Source organism: Plectropomus leopardus, chromosome 1 (genome assembly GCF_026936395.1).
Source record: "Plectropomus leopardus strain MGB_pleo_1.0 chromosome 1, ASM2693639v1, whole genome shotgun sequence".
Lineage (NCBI taxonomy): Eukaryota > Metazoa > Chordata > Actinopteri > Perciformes > Serranidae > Plectropomus > Plectropomus leopardus.
Genome location: NC_142176.1, coordinates 8,197,315 through 8,218,896, shown reverse-complemented (window position 1 = coordinate 8,218,896; position 21,582 = coordinate 8,197,315). Strand labels below are relative to the sequence as shown.

At 37.5% G+C, this 21,582-nt stretch overlaps 1 protein-coding gene across 1 annotated transcript in view; it reads left to right on the top strand.

Annotated features, from left to right (window-relative positions):
* Window positions 1-264: 264 nt before the first annotated feature.
* LOC121946268 (protein kinase C-binding protein NELL1-like) overlaps window positions 265-21,582 on the top strand; it is a 453,829-nt gene continuing 432,511 nt past the window's right edge. Inside the window, exons 1-2 of the mRNA XM_088069950.1 lie at window positions 265-494; window positions 8,373-8,497. The gene's annotated coding sequence lies outside the window, so the exon portion shown is untranslated. The remainder of the gene's footprint in view (window positions 495-8,372; window positions 8,498-21,582) is intronic.

The window sequence follows — 21,582 nt, the reverse complement described above, 5'->3', positions numbered from 1 at the left end:
ATATGAGCTGTTTGGAAATAAATATATTATTGATTTAACTACACTTTAACGTATTTTCTTCACCTGTGCGATGCCAACTTCCTGGTTGGCCTACAAAAAAACGTCATCCCTTCGCCACTGTCAAGTAAGTGTGATTTTTTTGAAGTGTTTTTGTTTCTCTTTGTGACATTCTGCTGTGAACTTTTATTTTGAAATGTCTCAGATGGGGGCGGAGCTTCCTTCATCGGAGTTCGTTGGTTAATTCAAAAAAAAGTCGGCCACCTTGGAAGGTACCAAACAAAATGAAGACTCCTCAGCTGATGTTGACAACGTCTCTGTCGTGTTTGGTTTTCTTTTTACTGAAGCACTTAGTTAACTAGCAAAGTAGTAGCCACCCGCCATTTAAAAAAGTGACAGTGTAGTTTATCCGTGTTTTTATAGGAGCCGGAAGCGAAGTTTCAGCTGTTTTTTTATCTTCGCGTTCTCCTTCATCCAGTCATCTCCACCTTTTACAGGTAATGCAAACTTTAACGTTTTGTGGTTTTAGGTGAACCAAATGTTTTGGCTGAATCATTTGGTAATACTGCTGCTGGGAGAGGTGAAGGCTGACTAGTTGCAGGTGTGTTGGTAGGTGGGGTCCAGGTTAGCAGCACCAGCTAAGCAGGGACAAGGAGGAGGACTGCTGTGACCATGAAAACCTCAGACAAGGTTTCCGCAGATCCCTAAAAAGTCTTAAAGGTCATTAGATTAATTTTTCTAAAAATAAGGCTTCAAATGCCCTGCTGAACAAAACAAACCCCAGCTAAAAACAAACAGCCTGTGCTGGTAGCTGGTTTTAGCTGGTCCTCACCCAGTTCTTGCTGGTCTTTGATGGTTGACATGCTGGTTTGGCCAGCCTGTCAAACTGGTCATGCTGCACAGATTTATCTGTATGCATAACGCATGACAGAAGTCTTAACCGATTTATGCCCTTTGCTTTTCACACTCAGCACTCATGCTACTGTTATTTCTCCATACTCAAGGACATTGATTTGGTGTCAGTTTAACAGTAACTTCAATAGATAAAGCAGCTAGAGTGACCATCACAAAATAGTATGACCAGCTAAACCATCAAAAATTATGCAAAAACATACCTTAAACTGGTTAAACTTGCTGGTCAAGCTGGGTGTTTTTCTTAGCAGGGTGGCATAAAAATGTCTTAAATCAATCTTTCAAAAACCCTAAAAATGCTATGAGGAAGTCGGATATTATGATTCACCCTAAATGTGTTTTCTGAGGTAAATGATGATTTTTTTCAAATGTTGCATTGTAAAATCTAAAAAAATTCATATCTAATTTTGAAATCATTTACTGAATGCCTCTCAAATCAACATATGAAGATAGTTTTTTTCCCTCCCACAACATTTGAAGTGGATCTGACTTTCTAACTTGACAAAAAAGTTAACGCTTTATGTTAGACATTTATGTAAAATTGACCCTAACCCAATTTTGTCAGTTCATGTTTTTTTCCCCTCAATTTTGGTTGTTAAATCGGTTAAAACCGATTTTTAATTTACATCTGAGTAGCAGTTAAAATGTCTTAGAAAGACTTTAATCTAACCTGCCTTAAGCTGTAAGAACCCTGTCAGATATCTACAAATATGTGTTTGCTATTGATCCAACTTCAGAGCATGACAGACATCTGAGGTCTGCCACTGTGTTTTATACAGCCCTTCAACACACTGCGCCTGCTCTGCTGACAAGAGGATATTAAATCTCAAAGTCTCCTTTAGTAACAAGAAGAAAGGTGCAAATGTGCCTATCTCATGCCTTGCTGGAGCCGTTATAGGGGTCAGCGCTGTGCTTCATGCTGTTGTTGTTTTCTGAACTGTGTGCCAAGATAAAGACAGGCTCCTGTGTCTTAAAGCGAAGCAGTAATGTCAGGCTAGACTGCTTCTTGGTAACTAATGTATTAGTATTTTCCAGCAATATCCTAGAAATTGAGGAAGGTGTTCTTGATCCAAAGGCAAATTAAAAGATGGCTCCACTAGGCACAATCATATTATACGATCTGAGGCGTCCTTTCAGCCTGAAATTGACTGGCAGAGCTCCAATCATTGGCGGTGACGGTGAACCACAAGGTAAAATTTACTCAGATTTGATGCATTTAGGCCTCATAAAAGTTGTAATAATTAGTTCTGAAGTGGTCCAGGTTTGTCCCTGAGAGGCTATTTGACAAGCATAATGACAAAAAATTAAGTCAAATAGGCAGGAGCATTTGTAAATTCTTTGGCTTTAAAATGTTGTAATGATGTTCGTGACACCGCAAAGATTTCCTGCCTCAGTCATTGAAATACCAATAACACTCACATAACCTCAGTCAACATGATTTGTCTGAATACTGTGCAACTGTAAAGACATGCAATATGACAGCAGAATTTATTGTATGTGATAATTTGGCTGAACTGACATTTTGCCTCACTTAATTATTCACACCATCACTGGGTACATTTACATGCTAATATTCCCCTATTGTTCAGAATATTACAGTATTTTGAATTTGATACGGGTCATGTAAACGGCATATTCTGTTTTGGGCCTTTTTTCAGAATGACTAATTAAGACACCACAGAAATGCTGATAGTATTTGGGTTTTATTAGCATTCTTTGAGCATGCATATAGCACAGTCAGAATATGCATCTTAATTGGGATTTTTACTGCTGTTTGCGACGCACAGTCTCTTGCCTTTTAATAGTCAGCTCTGTGCATTGTTCACTAACCAGCTAGCCAATATACTTTGTAAGGCTTAATCTCAATGAGTCTTTTACCTGGTTAAATACAGGATATATTTATCTTTAATCATTTGTGTGTGTATGCATGTTCTGAGGCAGTTCTAAATCTGTTTGCAGAGTATAAAAAAGTTCATGTAAGAAAGTATGATGAGATGATTTCATGATTTCTACTAAAATGTGTGGTTTAAGAACAGATTTGTGTGTGTGCTGTGATTATGAATGAGGCCTATAGTTTTCTTTGGAATGAGGACAAAAGTAGGAATATTCTGAGTAAGTAGACGTGGTCACTGTTGTCATGTTAGCCATTTTTTTGTTTGGGAGTAGAGGTTATTTTGCCTCAATCAATGAGTATTCACGGATGTTTACATCATGCTGGTGTCATTGTCAGTCGACACAGAAGCTGTGGTTGCTTGTAGCATTTATCGTTTCTTTATGTTGCTCCAAGAAATGGGTTGATTTAGATGTTGTTTTGTCTGTAAGGTGACCTAACCTCTTTGTGCAGCTTATTTTCATGGCATATTTTGTTGGTTTGTCTCTGGCACAGGAAGATGGCACCCTTTTTCCTAATCCTACCTCGGTTGTTTAAGACATCTGAAATCAGACTAGAGTCCATCACTTGGACAGCAGCACAGTATTATATGAAAGATAAGAAAAAAAACCAAAACGACATTCTGCATGTTTACATTTAATATAGTTGTTTTTTATATGGCTGTATATGTTATGTATGCATATGTTGAACAGTGAGCTGTAAAATTGTACATCATTATTTTACAGGGCAACTCCAATAAAAGATTAATCTCAATATTCTCCAGTCATTTTGTCTGAGAGGAAGAGTTTGAACTTTTCCTGTGGCTCCTGACAGCATGGGACATTTAATCACAAAGCAATATTGTCAGTAAAAGAGTACAAGCTGCTGAAAATAAAAGATGTACCACCTAAGGCTTTCTCCTTTTACAATAATAATAGGCTGAGTGCTTGACACACGTCTTTTGTAAATTTTATAAAGGTTTCTTTTTTACATGAGAGTTCTCATATTGTAAACACATCAATAAATCGTTTGATTTCGAGCCTTTAAAAAGCCTTTGTTCCATCTGCGAGTAAAAAAAAAAAAAAAGCAAAAACAAAAAACCTAACATAAACATAGTCTACTTGAGGTTTTGTTGGTCAGATAAATTACAGGTTGTATCCTCTAAATTCATGCGCTCCTCCGTGCATCCTTCCAAGGGAATGATGATTTATAGTTGTATGGCCGAGCCAGGGGTGTTTGGTAAAAATATGCCAGGGAAAATAACAATGTTACCCTTTAATGAGCCTTTCAAAATAAATTGCCTTGGCAAAACAAGAATGTTCCCTCTCTGGAACTGCCAATTTTGTCAGTACTTGAAAAGTCTTGGCAGTGCACTGGTGAATTTGAAAGTAAACAACAGTTAATTAATACACAATGGTCTGAATCGTTGGTAGGAAATGACTCGACGATGACAGTGTCTTCACTATTTTTAGTCTGCAGGATAGGTTGAAGGGTGGAAACAAACAAGTAATTTAAACCCTATTTGACACTGCAGGTCAAAAGTGAAAGTGAAAATCTCATTTGTAACGTTCTGTATTGATTATCATTAGACCTATTTCCTCCCAGAGCCTGAGGAAATACTGTTAGATGATCATGATAATGGCAGTAATTGCACAGAGAATCATATCAAGGATAAACCACTGTGTCCATCCACAAATGAGCCTCAACAGGACATTTCTCTGATGCTGTGCTAAAGAGCAACCTATATCAATTAATCAAACATGTAAGTAAAGCACTGAAAAATAAAGAGTACTCGTTAAAACCAGGAACTAAGGAAAAGCTACCATAAGTGAGGAAACACCAGTGGCAGAATAAAACCTATAAATAGAGAGATAAAAATAAATAAATAAATAAATAAAAAATAATAAAACGATATACGAAGTAGAAAAATGTGAAAGAGAAAAAATGTTTAAATAAATAGTCGATAGATGGACAGTTTACCCCTCTGGAAAAAAGGAGGGGTAAACTGTGGGTTGGTGGGTGGGGGGTGGATAATATACTGTATAATATAATATAAAGGATTATAAAACCACCAATTGTTGGGTTAGGGTTAGGGTTAGGGTTGATTTTTTTTCTTTTTGTCCCGTGCTGTTCAGGTGGCGTCGCCGGTCTGTCGGATTCCATGGGAATGCAGTATGAGTATGATGACGCCACCATGTAAGTTAAATGGTCTCTGAGCTGTTTTTAAATGTTTGACATGTTTGTTTACCATCATTTAATATGTTTAGACTATTTTACAGTTATATCGTTTGCTTTTAATGGAAAGCAGTATTGATTAATAGGAAACTTGCTTACTCAAATTGGCAGTGCAGAATGTCAGCTGTAATAAAAGACAAAATTGGACAGGATTTTTCTGAAAAACAATGTAATGACTCACACAGCAGTAATCTCTCTCAATCCTCACTTATGACTCACTAGAAGTGTTTGGCGGTGTATTTTCTGCAGAATTTCATTCCTTTGCCTGTATCTTTTTATTTTCTGTGTGGCAACCAGGTACCAGACGCTAAGCAGCAGGCGTCCACAAGACACAGACACAAAACACAAATATAGTGAGGCGAAATGCCAAACAAAAGTTAATCTGGGGTTGGCTTTGACCTTCAGTTTTTCTGGTGAGTTTTGTTCTTGTACAAATGGTAACTGACAATCCTGTGTATTATACCTTTTTTAAAAAATAAAATTTTAAGGTGCGGCCACACAGACACAAAGTAGGACTGCTGAGACAATTATGAATCTGATTTCTGCGTGACGATGAAACAGCTGGAGACACCATGCATCATAGAGCAGAGGGTCTCAATTGTTTTTCAATCAAGCACCCCGAACAAGATAGAGAACATATTGTGGATTCCCTCATAGTCCTAGGAATAATTTGACATAGCCTATTTCTTACATCTCTATGGGCTTAGTTATGTAAAAGATCAACACAAAAGAAATGAATTTAAAAGTTATAGACATGTTTTCAAAAAATATTTGCACCATCTCAAAACAGAATACCCATAAAACAATGCAATTCAGCTGCAAGTAACATTGTGCCTAAACAAATGATAAAAAGCAAATAAAGAGAAAAGGCTTAATTTGAAGAGTGTTTCAGAACACAAATACACAGAGAAAGTTTTTTATTGTCACTGCATACATAGGCTATAGAAAACCCAGATTATATTAAATAATTTACAGTTAATTAGATTAGAATTTGATGTACTAACTATTTCAGATTAAAAAAATATTTGTTTAACTTTAAATAACAAAAAACTCTTAAAAATTGAAATTCAATCAATGGGTCAATCAAATTTTATTCATATAGCACCTTTCAAACAAACTGAGTGTAGTTCAACATGCTTTATACGTTTAATTGAGGAAACAAAAACAAGAACAACATGTGAAATAAGCAAAAATGGATCTAAAATAAAAAAATAGAATAAGTAAAAACCATAAAATACAATAAGTATTATCTAAATAATTTTTATAGTAAGGCACTATATAAAAGCCAGACTAAAAAGATCAATATTTGCAGCTCCTGTCAGATCCTCCGGCAGGCTGATCCAGTGTTTTGGAACATAATGGCTAAAATTAATTAATCTAAAAAAGCTCCTCGGGCACCCTGGTGGAGTCCCCCTTCTTATTGCCCTAATGGTATTGCAAAAATGCCCGTAAAGATGTACAGAGGAGTGCAGTGTGTGTCTCTTTTTTTGTGACTGATTGCAATTCTACATGCGGCAAAGTATAAATGTTGCCTTTGTGCCAGGAATACAGTAGACAGAACAACGGCAGACAGAAAACTGAAATTTTCCGACTTCTAGCTACAGGTCCTGACGAGGTGCAGAGGCATTCCTCAAAACTTAAGCCAAGGACTTTAAATGTGACAGAGGGAAACCTTTATTTGGGTCAGAGCTAGGTGTGATGCTCCTGATCTTTGAGGACTGGACTGTTTTTGCAATTAGATTTAATTGCATAGAAACTGGCAATTGTTGCAGATTTTCTTTTTGTCTTATTTGTGCAGTTTTGTGGGAAAAACCGCACAGTCCTTTTGTGAATTTGCCCCTGAGTGTCATTACAGCAGTCAGTGAGAAGCTCCACTGACGGATGAGCTGAATAAGTGGTAGGAAGGCGTGCAGAAAAGTAATTAGCCGAGACGAGGTCATTACTTCACTTTGTGCTCTACACCATTAACCTCATGGTAGAAAATCACTTGAAAACAAAGTTGTTTTCTGTTTGTATCAGCTTTTCTTCTTTTGTTATTAGACTTCTTAATCAATTTTCCTGCAACCTTACATGTACCAGCATGAAAAAACATTGTCCGACCTGTAAAATTGATGCTCCGGGAGATAAAGGAATTAACAGCATACATTTGCCATTTGGTGAGAGAAACTACAGCCAAGAAATAATGTTTGCTCCTGTTTATTATTAGGGAAAGGGTTTACAGATGCATGTTGAATGAAGAATCATTTTAGTCAATATGGTTTATACATGTCTTGATGGAAGCTACACAGCACTTTGCTTTATGGTTACAGCAGATTGAGAGCCTTCATTTGTCACAGTGTGGTCCAGGACTGAGGGAGATAACATCCAATATCCAATTCCCTCAGGCCTGGGGCTTTGTTGAAGTAAGAGTGCCTTCCTGCAGAATTAGCAGCCGTGTATTATGGTCCAGTGCTGAGCAGCAACAACAGAGCAGGGGAAATCAATGACCTTGCCCTCGTGAAAGAGGTGGGTGAGCAAGGGCATTCATCAGATCATGGTGGTGGATCAAGTGGAATTATTGTGTCTCTAAACCTGGTGTTTTTCTGTGAGAGACGTGGTTAGGACGCAGTAGACCTTTTAACCTCATGGATGGTCTTTATCATTTTGTCTCACTCTAATACCCTCTTCAGACAACATAAGCTTTACAGAGAGAGGTAATTATCACCATCAGTCTCTGTAAAGGTAATACCTTTTGTGCCCCGGTGCTGGCAATAGTCCTGGCCAGAGGCATTATGTTTTTGTGCTGTACGTCTGTTGTTCGTCTGTCTGTCATTTGTCCGTCTGTTGTTTGTCCGTCCCATTTTCGTGAAAAGGATATCTCAAGAAGACCTTGAGGAAATTTTTTCAAATTTGGCACAACCGTCCACTTGGACTCAAGAATAAACTGCTAAGAATTTGGTGGCTTGGGTGGTATCATTAACGATGAAATGATTTTCAGCAGTTTTCACTGCTAAAAATATGGATGCTAATCTTATTATTACCTTCATACTGGAGAGGCTGTAATGAGGATGTTTTGCATGCAGTGTGCAACATGTGCCACTGGAGGTCAGTGTGGTGCAACAGGCAGCTGAGCTGACTGTAAGCATTGAACATTACAAGACTGTAAACGGCCATTTAGCAATGTCCCCTGTCATGCCCGCAACAGCAGAGATAGAGCAGAGAGACTGCAAGGAAAACAACTTATTTTTATATCAAGCCTGGTGAAGCGTTATTGATTGTTAGAACAGTGGAATAATAAACTAACAAGACTAACCAACGCAGTTTTAATGAGGTTTTTTTCTGCTTCTGTTGAGTTTAAATGAAGTGTGTTTTTATTTAGGAGCTTGACAGTGTTGCTGGGGAGAGGGACATCTGGATTTCTTTGCTCAGCCTGCTGCCTCTCCGACCTGGCCTCGGATAAGCAGATGACAACGGATGGATGGTGTTCCACGATGAATTAACAAGGTAAGCTAGTTTTAGTTCTGTGAAAGAGAGAAACATGAATTTAAACAGGTTATGTTTGTATTTCTCTGTTTAATAAGGACAATAGATGAAAGAACAATAATTTTTGTTGACATATTGTGAGTGTATTGTGTACTGAGTACACTGAAAATTGCAAGACAGCCTACAGACCGGAGCAAACGGGTGGGGGTGTTAGCCTTGCACACTGATACTGTATATGTACTGTATATAGTGTATACCCCCATGAAATTCCATGAAGGTATATATATATATATATATATATATATATATAATACTGCCTGAGCCTAGTCAAAAGTCAAGATCACTGTGACCTTGTTTCTTTCAAATTTTCATCAATGTAATATCTCATAAAGGCCTTGAGAGAGTTTCTTCAAATTGGGTAAAAACGTCCTCTTGGACTCAAGAATGAACTGATTAGAATCTGGTGGTCAAAGGTCACTGTGACCTCACAAACCGTGTTTTTAAGAGATTCTTAAGAATCCATACGATATTATGACAAAACTTCACACAAATGTCTAATAGGACATGATCATAAAATTATGACAATTTATAACCAAAAGGTCAAAGGTCATCTTCACTTTTCTGACCTTTACTCAACATCATATCAGGAACAGAAGGGGCGACATTTGGTTAGATACTGATAATCTTCAGTGCCCACGTTGAAACTGTGTTGATTGTATATATTGTCTGTGCTGCTGCTGAGACATCCTTGTCTCTGCGTTTTCAGAGACAAGGATGTCAACTGTAAGTGCAATGTGACTGGTGCATGGAGGCATACAACCGTGTGGTGGTAATTGTAGTTTTCCTGGCTTCCATAGGGGCTTTAAGTAGACATATAAAAAAGACACACCAGCAAATCAATTCAGTTTGAAGGAGATGCATTCAAGTACCTCTGGGGCCTGTGAGTTTACTGTGTCAGCACTGTGTATATCGGCTTAAGCAAAGCTGACTGTAGTAGCTTATAGCCTGCATACATGGAGTCTCTGGAAACATGAAGGGGATTATGTTATTGATATCATCAAGTTCAGGTGCACATGTGACTTTCCTAGTGTGGGGAGAGAACATACATACGACAGATCCTTAGATATTTTTAAATGCTGACTACAGACTCCACTGCTCTTAGATTTTTGGTTTACATTGCATTTACATATGTCTCTTTACAGTTTTAATGCTGACAAGGTCATGTGAGGGCTGTGTGCACTTCAAGTAGGAGTTAAAGGCTTTCTTGCTAAGAGTTAGATGAGAGGATTGATTTGACTCTCAAATCTGGATGGTAAATAGGAAGCTACTGCCAGAAGCTAACTAGCTTAGCCTAGCACAATGAGTGGAAAAAGGGAGTGACAGATACCAGCCTGGGAGATCGTCAAACTTCTTCTTTATGCATAAAATATCCAGGTTTGACTTTGTTGTCTGCCAGGGTGGAAAATTCCATTGCTCATCATGAATTTTGCATGAAAGCATATAACAAAAAAACAAATAATCAGAGAGCATCTAATTCATATACTATGTATAACATGAAATTTCTGATTGCGCTTACCTGACTAAGATGAGGTCATTCCTATGTTTCCAGGCTCTATTGTTCCGTAGATTTATATAGCACATGCAACATATTCTTCTTATACCTAAACAAAAAAGATTTATTTCCACTGACTACCAAAACAATATAAAATATAGATAGATTGTCCTCAGACTAATATACTGTATGTAAAATCATCCATAATGTTATGAAACAGACACAATTAAGCTTTTAAACTTTGTGGTTAGGGTTAGGCAACAAAACTAAGTGGTTAGGTTTAGGCAAGGTTTAGAGAAACATTTGGTTTTAAATAAGTGCTTTTGTTACTAATTTTATGTCACATACGTCACATCACATACCTCAATAGCGTGGTATGCCACACATATCAGCCAAAAAAACAAGTCTGCATTGACTTTGGGGTACAAACACCATTCTCCTTTTGTGAAAGTTGTTTGCTTATTTGAGTTGTCCACCCTACAGGGATTTCTTAGATCTTTCTAAAACACTACACTTAAATGCTTCTTATGTAATATATAAGATAAGGAAAGAGGTTAAAGGTTGGGTTTAATGTGAGAGAACTATGTCACTGAGTATTCAGATCTCCAATTAGGTTATGGTAAGGAAGGAGAAATAGTAACAAAATTAGGTAAATCTACTTTCTCTTCACTGAGGTTAAAGCTAGGACCAAAGCTATTTTAAGACTACAGAGGGACCAGAAATGGGCATAAGTGACAGACGCATGCTATTGGAGGGGATTTATGTGTTTGAATTTTTTTTTAACTGGAAAACATAGAAACTAGGAAACAAAGATATGCTTCCAGTAAGACTGTCACGGTAGTGTACAGTGCAGAAATGTTCTTAGCAGCAGCAAGTAGTCTGATAAGGTTCAATTGCAACCAACTCAACTTGCATTCAAAATCCAATCAGTTTTGTTTCTTAAGGGCGCATTTTGGCAAGCATCTTGTCCAATCACCAGCCAAGTTAGAGGACATGCTGATTCTGTTATGGGAAACATTGCTTAGACCCACCCCACCCCCACCCACCCCTGTCCCATATCAGTCACAAGCCATAAACATCATGTTCTGGTGAGAAATACCTTTTAACCAACACGTTTCTCTGGTTTAAACACTATCTTCAGTATAAAGCGGGAAGCTGTGATAGCACTTGGTTAAATTGTCAACTCTGTGTTTGCCTTTTGTGATTTAGGTCAGTCATACTCAAACAGTCTTGACACTTGCTAGAAACAGGAAGGTGGCAGGTACATTCCACCTTGTAACTTTAGCTGGAGGACGTACAACAGAAATGAGATAGAAGTTGAGACACAAAAAAGTGCCTTGTTTTCACCACCACATCTGTGCTCCAAGACACTGTACATCTTTAGAAGAACAACTTCCCAAAGTAGCTGTCAAAACACAAATCCAACAGATTGGAAAAAAAAGGTACTTTAAAAAAATAAATACAGATGTCAACCATATGTTTTAGCTGAGTTAAGATGGCTAAGGTATACTGTTAGATGTTAAATCAGCTGCTCACATGTGGTTTACCGCTAACACAGAACCTCCAGTATGAGCCAGACAGCCTGTTTTCACCTGAAAGGCCTCCATAGAGTTAGGATTTTGCATACATTTTATTCAATCACAGTATCCCTGAAGGGAAATTGTGTATACATTGTGTACACAATTTGCACAGTGTACACAGAGTACTGCGTGAAATGTGCTAATTACATTGTAATTTGTAACCTTGTCTTGGAGCATTATTTCTTGCCATCACAGACTGACTGTGTGAATGGAATCAAATATTTGTCTGCATCAGCACAGAAAGGCGTGTGGGCGGACAGAGGACAACATCTGTCTCCTGTATTATGGGCTCTTTGATTTGTGCCTGGTCCAGATGGGCCGTCGCGCTTCGTGGTTTCACACAGCAAACGCTACAGTAACAAATGACTCAGGCTGTGATCCAATGACGGGGACTCTCACTAGGACAAACAAAAGGCCAGATGAATGGGCATCTGTGGCTGCAGCAGTAGATTGTCCCGCTTGTCCTATGAAGCCAGGCGAAGAAAACTTTAATGTCAAAACATGAAACATGTACACTATATGATGACAAAGTACCCATCATTGATAGCCTCTGAGTGTTATAGTTATTTTTAAACAATCATTTTTTATCGAGTCAAATGATTTTTATCGTTCATTTTAAAGTATTAAATCACATAATATGCTGTAGGCCCACATATTTTGAACCTAAAAGAAAAACTTCTGAAATATAATATAACTGAAGGAGCTATAAAGGGAAATATGTTTAATAATGATGACTGTAACCACTGATTCAATTACCTCAGTAATTTTGGAGTATTGCTAAGGGTGTTTGCCCAGTTTCCATTCAAGGCCATCTTCTTTGCCATTTCACTACGTTTGTTTTGAGTGTGAAAGCTGTTGTGTGTATGTGCTATATTTGTACTTTACCTTAGTATTTCCATTTATGCTTCTCTTTTAGAAGAAGACAAGACAATGTTGGCATTATAAATTTCTGCGAACCATGAATACATTACATTTGTATCTTTCGATACAAATGTAATGTTTTCTTTTCGGATAATGACATGAGAAGTGGTGGTTTTTTAACTGAGACTTTACTGCTTTTCACATCGAGATTATGACTCACACGTAGTATTTTAAGCCAAAATATGATCTTCTCTGTGTTTTTCCTGTGTAAACTTAACCATGTAAAGTTTCAACGTATCAAATTGTAATATATTGGTAGGTTGCAGAAAAGTTCAGTGCCACTATTTTTTCTGGTGGTTTCTTGAAAAAGAGGTTGTTAAGCAAGTGCTTTGAGTGCCTTATCAAAAGCATGAAAAAGTTTAATAAGTCAGTAGGTGATACGAGAAGACTTTGAAAGGGGAGCTATTCGGAAGAACAAATCAGAATATGTTGTACATAAGTTATGTTATTATGAATAAGTTCTATTTAATTTTTTATATACATTAGTTGTGTATAAATGTCATTTCTAGGACACAAGCTTACACTAACAATGGGCAATAGAGGTAAATGTTTGAAGCATGAGTGGGACTTACTAGAAAGATTGTTCAGGTAAAACTGTTCAAATATCTGACAAATTTCAACATGGCTTGGATTTATTATTGTCTATTAGCCATTTCTCTCTTGTATTGGTGTTCTGATATACGCATTGATTAGTAGTTGTAGCACGTGGGGAAAATAATGAACTTTGCTTCGCTTTAAGGCATGTTTTCTGCTTGTTGTGCATGCTAGGTATAGCATTCCAATTCAGCATTTTTGGCTTACACAGTAGAAATGTGGGCTCCAGTTTCTTGGCCTTCACTACAATAGCTCCTTATGTGTTGAATTCCTGTGCCAGTTGTTATGGAGTGGGTTGTCATCGTTGCCTACCAGCAACGTGTTCAGCTGTGTTCAGCCCACCAGCAGCAGCCACAGCTTGATGGTAGCAGGGCCTGTAGGTGCTCCTCGGGTCAGAGATGCTCAGAATCTTCCATCTGGGACTGATGCACATCTTCAAGCAAGATGGAGCATCTGACTTACTTGTATAATATTATAATTATACAAGCTACAGTGTTATAAGATAGAAGGCAATTTCATCAGTGTCATACTGTGTACAAAACTAAAGTTTACTAAATACTTGGGGGGTTCTGCCACCTTAGGAAGGAAGAACATGTTACCATATGAAATGGATTTAGTCATCAATGCAGGCAACTACATCATCACATAAAATTCTATGTATGTCCCTCATTCTCTCTAGATTATTCTGTCAGATATATAATTATTTAATTATTGTTACGGTTAACATCTTGTTCTATAAGGGGGTTTAAGCGCCAATGTTAAAACCGTATTATTTGAGTGCCGCTTAAATATTTTTCTTTGGCAATGTTTGCTCAAATTCCTGTGAGATGGTAAAAAGTGAAATCTTGGCCATTGTTTGGAAGTTGCATGCATGTGCTTTCCAAGAAATATGACCCCATCTGGCCTAATGGGGGTGCTGTAATTATAGGTCAACTTTGAAAAGCCACTACTCCCGCGATGGGCCTGATTTACACAAAACTTGAACCACACTGCCTAATTAGAGTTTTTGCCATTTTTTTCTTTTGACATCTTCTACTGTCATAGGTATGATTGTTACCAAATTTTCTGTGAATCATTATTGGACCACACTCGCCACAACCTGCTTAAAGCTTGTTAATATTTTATTTAGTTTTCAAGATGTGGACCAATAGACTACAAAAGGCCATGGCTCAGTACATAAACAAAGTCAACAATGTGGGCCAATCATTACAAAACTTGCAAAAATGTCCATGTAAGTACCTTAAACATACTGCGAAAGTTTCATTCAAATCAACCACCATGGGGCACTACAAATGCAAAAAATAGGTGTGACATAACACAAATCAGACTGTAAATCAGAAGTTGTTTGTCCAAGCATCACAAAACTTGCTGGATATGTTTTATAATAATGTTTTACCATGGTCAACATCAATGTAAATAGACCTGGCAAAATTTGGCTGTAAATCAATGATGGTCCAAATGTTGCCAAACTTGGTGGATATTTTTAATGAAGTTGCTGAAACATGTCCCCAAAATGTTTTCAGAATTGACCAAGAGGGGGTTACTGCAACAAGAGTGCGGGCCTTGCACAAATTGTGCCATAAATCAATAGCTTTGTCCAATTATATAAAAAATTGGGAGATATATAAGCTGAAGTTGTTAAAAATATCTTAAAATTGGAGTGACACAAATATTAACCATATTGACTTACAGTGAAGTATGTTTCTCAGGCTTTTATTTTGAAACTTTGCTTTATTTTTGGAGAATGGCAACCTCTGTTTGCGCCACCAAGCGCCTTTGGTTAAACACAAAGTTAAGTGCATGTAGTATGTGGAATTTATCTTCCTCTGTCACTCTGCATGCAGTTTGCATTAAGAGAATTAATAATTTATTCAGTGTTTTTAGCACACCATTAGTAGAGCAATAAATGGATATACAGTAAGTTGTAATAGAAACAATAGTCCAGGTCTAGATAAAAAAACTAAATTCTTACACTGACAGGATCGTCCCAACGAGGCCAAGAATTCCTCATGACACAGTTTCCGATTTGTTAAACCTTTATACTATTTGTGAATATGAAAAAAAAGGTGATTTCACTCCAGCCTTTCAACTTCCAATGGTCTGTTTTAGCTTAAACCCTGGAATCGCCCCTTGCAGCTATATTGTGTAGCTTTTGAACTTGCTGCAACACTCTTTATTCTGATGCGGCTGATCCTCTGAATCCCATACTTGGGCTTTATTAATTTATTCATGAGATCTGCTGATACATTGTCGGGCTTGGATGGAGACATGTGAATCCATTTGGTGTCTTTTCCTCTTCTGGAGGTTGATCAGTGCCATTTTGTGAGCGGGCCATTGTCATGTTTCAAAGTGCCTGCTGTGGCTTTGCTTCAGCGGAGATCTTCATTTCCTTTTTCACTTGTGTCACTTGTTTCTGATGCTTGTCTCCTGTTTGATGACTTTGCTTCCTGGCTCTGGAATATTTATCACTTCATACCTCTGTTTCGCCTTGTTGTGTTTTCTCTTATGACTTTTGGACAAAACTAAGAAGCATTTTATATACGTTGTTCTTTTTCTGTGCATCTGATTTTGGCTTTCCTCAGTGATTCAGGTTTTTCATCCTTACACATTAGGAATTCATTCATACATAATCATGGTGCAAAACATACCACACCGGTTATCTCCAAATTCAAGTTTTATAGATTTCATGATCTACATTACTTTTGTCGAGCTTTGTAAGTGGTGATCATCGTCAAGACAAGAACCAAACTTTGATATCATTTTCTGGGGGTGTGAGTTTGAGATTTGAGTTTACATCCCTTAGTAGCACATCTAAAAGTGAATCTCACAAAATAATCAATATTCCTGGAGTTACACTGTAAGTATGCAATGGCTTGGAATAAATCTAGTTGCATATTTCCCAGGATGCCCTGTCGCTGAATACATTTCTAGAGAACATTTCCATCCTTTATTAACTGAAAAGAAGAAATACTTGCCATTTGCCATATGGGTAAAATATTTAACAAAATGACTCCAGTAAAAGCAAATGACAAGGGCACCATTTACCTTTTAGCTCTATCCAATTAATGAAAGCTTTCAAAGCTTTCATTAGTTACTCCGGTAATTAGTAAATCAAAAATTAATTTAAAAATCAATTAATTATTGGACATATCTTCCTCTGCAATTGTAAACTCTGAGCAGAAGTAATCTGTTGTTCAAAGGATATGCCATTACTTTGGGAAATAAGCTTGTGTGCTTTCTTATAGTGTTAGATAAAATGTATAAATTCAGTACAGAAAACTCCACATAAGTTTGCATCTGCACTGTGCATAGCACATGCGCAAGAGTTGCGTGATTGGACCTGCAATGTCAAGCAAGGTAAATTAACTCAACCATATCATGTCAGAACATTTTTTTGCTGCTTGAAACAAAAATTAAACTTGGGGAATGCTCATACTTTTCTTTTTGTCATCAGTAAGTACTACGACTCCCTTAACAAAATATGTACTGTTGTATACAGAATGCAAGCAATTGGAACATACTAGTTCACTTTGACCTTCTTGCGCATAGATCTGTAAACATGGAGATAAAACAAAGCGCCATTTGCTGAGCCAAAGATGGAGGTCAGCCTGGTGAGCTCTGCTGTTGTTACTTTGCAGTCTGTGTAGTTTTGACTTTTAAGTTATAACTGCAACTACTCAAGATTTTTACATCTTACATTCACAACATCAAAATGAGGCTACATATGCATTTCTCTGCTATTGTTATTTTTTACTTTTTTGTTGTTGGTTATAAGAGTATTATATGACTACAATGGTGTCATGATGAGTCAACCAGTATATTTAAATACTTAATTTCCCCCTCTTTTTCCTTCAGAAAATTCTTAAGAGTTAGTCATTTTTCATCTTTTATTATTTTTATTTTCTATTCACTCCCCTACATAATCACACCAATGTTGTAGAATAATTAATGAATAATTAATAATTAATTTTCAAGTAGAGCTTTTCAAAATGTCTGTTTTTTTTCACTTTTTAATATATATATTGCAGAAAAAAAATATAATGGAGGGTTTTTTTTTTTCAATATGGTGCAGCCCTACTCAACAGACTTCATAAGTTAAATTGTAATTTTGGTATTTGTCTTTTACAATCACAGAATAAAATGACAATGACTGTAATTCTTATTATTTATTCAGTATAAAACAGAAACAAGTTTAACATATTTTAAAATACAAATATTGAATACACACCCAACAGTGACCTGTTCAAGCACATTCTGCTTATTTCTCAAAATGCTGGTCAGCCCAAAACTACAATAACTAGCTTGCCCTTGTGTTAGCTCAGCAGCAAGCTAGCTCAGCACAAACACTGGTGGAAAAATAGCTGTATCAATTGATTATAAAATTGATCATTTGATGCCTATATGTGTACAAGAAGCGTACATGTCCTATGGGCCCCATACAGGAGCAGAGGCTACGGAAACTTATTCAGGGACCATTGAACTCTCAATTAACCAATTAACAGAGCAGTGATTGAACAAGTGGGCAAAATAAGAAATCAGTCCTCCATTGTGTTGATGTTTTCTTTTTTTCAGTCACCAACACAGTTTGCAGAGAGTGTTATTGGAAAGCTACTTTTCTAACCAGTGATAGTATGAGAGTATTATTTAGGCTGGCTTCATCATTGCTGGTATTTTTTCCTTTTCTTTCCTCTCATTTATAGAGGTGTAAATCAACCTTCCCCCACCCTCAACACCTCAAACCCCACCAAATTGAGCTCTCGATGCCGTCTGGGCCCCAGAGCAGTGAACATAAATGGTAGCTAGATTACCAGCCTAATTGGCACGCCGTTAGCCCTGTTTTCCAAAGCAGAGAGCTAGCCCAAGAGTTGAGATGCAGCAGTGAGGACAGTAATTCAACGAAGCCACATCTAAACAGAGCAGAGCAGTGACGGGAGGAATCTCCCTTTCTCCTCAAAGGCTAATATTCTCTGCACACAGGTGAATGCTGCTAGCATGCACATACATCCAGAAACAATGCAACAAACAAAAGCATACAAAGGTTACAAAACTGTCAGGCACCCTTGTAGTCAAGGCGTGATCTGCATGCTTGGACTCCTGAGAATTCATGAAATAAGAATTTTGTTGTGGAAATGGGATGCTTGCAGTCATGAAATTCCAGAGAAATATTATCAATTCTGCTGCTTTTTTGAATGTTTAAGCCTCTTTTTGCTAATTGTTGCTATTTTTTAATAGGAAAAATGTATCTAATTCCTTTGTGAGTATCTTCTCTAGATGAATGCAGCTGTTGACCTCTGAAAGCCACAATACAACAGATAATGGGAAATGAGACTTTCATCTCATTGCTATGCATTTTTTGACAATGGCCAGTAGCTTAGCTTGATGGAGTGGCTATGCCTGATATTAGAATTTTTGCGTTGTATCTCGACAAAGAAGGGGCCAGCAGTAAGAGGGGATTGGCAGTAAGATTTAGGCAATAAAACTATTTTGTTATGGTGAGGGAATATTGTGAATGTATTTAAAAAACACCCATTTTTTTAGTGGCACAAACATATCTGGAAAGACAACACTGTTTCCCCTAACAACAATTTACCGTAGTGCCAACGAGCTGGAAAGGCAATGGTGTGTCGCTACAAAACACCTGGCTTTCAGTGGCAAAGACACGGCTGGAATACATTGGTCTGTTGCTACAAAACATTTGACTTTGAGTGGCTCAGACATGCTGGAAAGGCAGTGGTGTGTTTCTACAAAACACCTGACTTTCAGTGGCAGAAACAGGCTGGAAACACAGCAGTGTATCTTTAAATGAACACCTGGCTGTTAGTGGCAAAAACGCTGCCTCTGATGTTGTTTGGTGGACTTCAACACAAGTCTCCTGGGTCAAAGTCAGGTGTTTGTTGGTCAGTCTTTAATGATTGTCCATGTCTGCTACATGTGTTAATAGACAGCTGTTTGCCAATCCAATAGTTGATAATATTACGCTTAATTAACACATTGTCCTGCCACATGAGTGACAGCTGCACCTCAAAATTTGGCACAAAATCCTCCCACTCTGCATGTCTAGACTTGTCAGTGCTTCAGAGCTACTTTGCCCATTTCACAAAGGAGGAGACTGTTGTACTCCTACAACAATCCACTTCGTCAGCCAGCGATGGCTATTGAGATTCAACAAACTGTACATCACGTCGCTGTGTTTGTCAGAGTGTAATCAAAAAGAGAGACTTGTAGAGAGGAAAATTGCCTCATTAATGCATTACAGTTTTCAAGTAAACAAACTGACATGGCCAATATGAGGCAGCACACTCATCCAGTGATGTTGCCAGTGAAAGCCATGATGCAGATATCAGTACCACAAGCTTAACTTCAGATTATGTTTACTGTGGGAAAATGGGAAGAAGGGGAACACACATGTGTAAACAACATATTTTTTGGTAGGCTATTTCTGGTGGTGCTCTAAGCTGTTTATTAACTGTCCTGTGACTGGAACTGGTTGATGTCCCAGTTTTAGCCTTAGTTATAGTCAAATACATTTTTTTTTTGCCCTGGGAGAGAGCAAATTTAGTGTTTGCTTAAAATAGTTGATGTGAAGTGCCCTCACAGTTAAAAGTTATTTGTTGTTGAGATAGTGAAATAGTCATAGAGTTGTTGGAGTACCAGAGCAAGCTTTTAGAAATGTGAAAGTTATGAATGGTCTTGTATTTTATGTTTAAAGATGGATTCCTACCATTTGATTGCTGAACATCAGCATTAAATGGCTGCACTTGAAAAATCAACCTTTCTGCATGGTCAGACATTTAGTTTGGTGAAATATATATATTTTTTTGGTATCAAGTTTCATGCTGGAAATAACTTTAGTGGTTAATGATGTCACAATATGGGGTAAGATGCACAATGATGCAAAACAGGACTCAAATTAATTAAAAAAAAAAAAGACAAGACAGAAACTGTGTGCACTTTGACATGATCATTGTTGCACACAGTATATACCTGCTTTTTACACCCTTTTTTGATGATCAGGTATTTTATTCTTCACATGTTCCTTCTTTTTATGTGTAAGCTGTCGTTAACAATGGCTAAATTATTCTCTGTATGCTTGAGATGATGGGTTAACAGACTGCTGCTGGGAAAATTAGGTGATTCTAGTGCATTTTGTTCTCCCCATTATCTGCCACTTGTAGTGCGTGTCATTGCTCTTGGTGTGGGGAAGAGGTCATGGCCTTTGTTCTCTGTATTAACAGAATCAAAAACTCTTCTCAGCATTTCAGTGCCACTTGCCCTTCAGTCCCACACTCATCTGATGAGGTTAATTATGAGTTTGGTGTGATCATCAGAGGTATGAAAGTACAGTTATTTTAGCAATTTCAATCATCACAGCTCATAGAAAGATCCTAGTTGGATATGTGATGTTTTAGGAGGTTAAACAAGAGTGTATAGGCACTCTCGCAACTCAGTACAGTACAGTAATTTGTACTTAGGAAAGCTAAATGCTAACTTAACAATAATAGGTTGTACAATCTTAATTATGGTGTCCTTAAGTGAAATTCGATGCACAAAACACCCTAAAGTCCTTTAAGTTTCCTTAAAAAGTTAACTCAAGTATTTAAGGTTTTCCTCTCATCACTGTCTTATAATTAAGGATTTCTGTAAAGTTAATTACCCAATTGCACACAAGACCAGAGATATCACAAACATGAATGCAATCAAGCAAACTGTCAAATTTTTCTACCGTAAAATCGCTTTCAGTGTAATAAATGTCTTATTACCTTGCCTTAACTAAGGAAACCTTTTAACAGATTCTGTGCAACACCTATCAGTAAGTTCTTAAGCCTAAGGAAAAATTACACCTCAAGGGTCGTACTTAAGAAGAAATCTTTAGGTGTTTTGTGCAGCCAGCTCCTGATATTTAGAAGATATAGCTGGAGTTGTGAATAACATACTTTTTCTTTGTACTTCCAGTACTTTAGCACTGCAGCTGCCCTTACAAGTGTTGTTTACTGTTGCTGTTTTCCAAGCAACTAAAGCCATCATATTTTTCCGGGACCTGGCTGAGCACAATTTATATGCTGATGCGGCTTTTATCAAACGGAAGTGGGCTTGGTTTCAAAACATCTACGTTGTTGAGCAAGGACAGCTAAATGTGGCAGTTTAAATTGACTTTTTAAAAAAGGATGAATCAAAAACAAGTAGCACCTACAACACGGAAGTGCCAAAAGCTGTCGTTCTTAACATGTCCACTTGGTGCTGGCTCTAGAGACCAGTCAATCCCCATAGATCTCCATGTTAACATGCCCAACTTTACAACTGAAATAAACATGCTACCTGGCTTAAAAAAAGGTTTTGATTCTCGATAGCTAATTTCTTGACAACTGTACAGGGGGTGGATTTTTATACACCTCACCCATTTACTAGTGCTTAATGTTAGGCATATTTAAGACTGTTGGCTGATCGTGTCCTTGGCTCCT